Here is a 2,258-nt window from a genome sequence, read left to right as displayed (position 1 = left end):
TTTTTAATATTTCTTTAAGATGCTCTAAAAGAAAACTATTACAATTCAATGATCTACTGGAATTCGGTTTGAATTGACCCTCCTTTAGTTTATTTCCGGTAGCAGCCATCTTGGACCGCCTATTAGGATTACACCCCCACCATTGCAATGCTCTCTCCAGTCCTCCATGACTTTCGTTGTGCGGCGGGACGCGCGGTGCGGTCGATAAATCAGCTGTTCGCTTCGTGACGCGGTGAGGTGCGTGGTGCGGGCGGTAGCACAGCTGTCGTTTCTTGGCGCGGTAAGTCGCGCGGTGCGGGCGGTGTGCCTTCGCTTGCTGGCACGGCACGGCAGGCATAGATGCCAGATTCTGAACACTTGGTAGCATCCCCTCCATGCTACCGCTGCTACCGCATGCTACCAAGTGTTCAGAATCTGGCATCTCTGACGGCAGGCGCGCGGTGCGCTCGAAAACAGCGTGTATATATATCATACACGCTGCAATTTTGATAAAGTTTATTAGGCGCAATCATAGACGTAGAATATATAGACTGCGCGTTTGGCTGAAAAGATGTCTTCAACGTTGAGAGAGACAACATACTTTGAATAGTAACTCTCTCTCTGTCTATCAATGTCTGTGGTGGGATCAGGGCCTTACTGTTTCATACCACCTATAACCTATAACCTGCCTATCACCCCTTAATCTCTTTCACTCTTCTTTACCCCCACTATTTTTCTATCCCCACTTTTCCACTACTATTCTATCAATCAGCGAAGACTTCTATTTCCCCCACTACTTCGCTAGACAAAGATGAGGCTACTGTTCAACACCAGCTGTCTCTCTCAACGTTGAAGACATTTTCTTAACATGGCAAAAATAGGGAACGCGTAGTCTATACATTCTACGTCTATGGGCGCAATGCGCCGTGTTTGGGCCGGGACGGATGGTCGGTCCCGGCCGTAACGATTAGCATCGTTACATAAACATTGTAAAATATAATTAATCAACCAGAAAAGAGTGATTACTTAAGTAATGCATGATTTCAAAAATGTATTTTACAATGTTTATAAAAATATAAACATTAAAAACTTTGCAACTTATCGGGCAACGTTTCTCATACGTTTCAACGAAATCGAAACTTGAAAAGCGGGCATTTTGACGTTTCCGCTACGTTACTACGACGTTTTAGAAATATTTAACGAAACGTTGCTACCCACATAGCACGTAATATTACTGCAATATCACAGTAATATTGTTTTTTGATTGCAATATTACACTCTAATATAGTAGAAATATTACAGTGATGTTAATGTGATATCACAGTAATATTAAAATGTCCGCCGAATCGCATCTCAGTAATATTACGATGATATATCACAGTAATGTTGCAGTGATATATCAAGAATATTACTGTAATATTGTAAGGTTATAGATTAATTTAATATTAAATTACTTCTAAGGTGGAGAAGATAGGCCGATTGGAGTTTCAACACGGTTGTTAATGTGTCAGAAAATTATGACTTTATTATTAAAATGTTACAGACGTTTCGACCGTAGTTCCGGTTCTTTTCAATATATCTATACAATAATAAATTTTGAAATCAGAAATGGTAATCGAAACGTCCGTAACATTTTAATAATAAATTCATAATTATCTGACACACTAACAACTGTGTTTAGACTCCAATCGGCTTATATTTTCCACCTTAGAAATAATTTAAAAACTTAGAGCCGTTCTTGCTAAAACTGCATTGATAACTTAATAAAAAAAAAATTAATCTAAAAAAAAGATAAACCATTTCAACAGACTGATCAAAGACTTCATGAGTTAAATTTTTGTATTAACTGCTCCGAAGTGCGTAACAAAAGATTTCTTGAAAGAGATCATAAAAATGGTCCATTGAGTCATGAACGTGATTACATATTTAGAAGAATATAAAACATAGTATTTTTTTAGATTTATTTTATTTAAATTGTCTTATTTTATTTAAACAATAATAAAAATAACTGCGTTATATTAAAGGATACTATTGTCTGCGTCCTTAATATCGCTAAAAATCAAGATAATAAATTTATATATTATAGGAACGAAACTGATAAAATAATTTATATATTATAGGAACAAAACCGTATAATACAAATTTGTTTCTTATATCATGCGAACCACATTTAGGAATCAACATTTAGAAATAGTTACAGTAAGGCACAACAGATATAGAATCATAGTTTTGTCAAAATATTTGCGCCAAAGCTTATAAAATATCGTACCACATTAAAT

The sequence above is a fragment of the Pseudomyrmex gracilis genome, unplaced genomic scaffold (assembly GCF_002006095.1).
Source record: "Pseudomyrmex gracilis isolate BER0280 unplaced genomic scaffold, ASM200609v1 scaffold_1632, whole genome shotgun sequence".
Taxonomy (NCBI): Eukaryota; Metazoa; Arthropoda; class Insecta; order Hymenoptera; family Formicidae; genus Pseudomyrmex; species Pseudomyrmex gracilis.
This window is presented reverse-complemented; position numbering follows the sequence as displayed.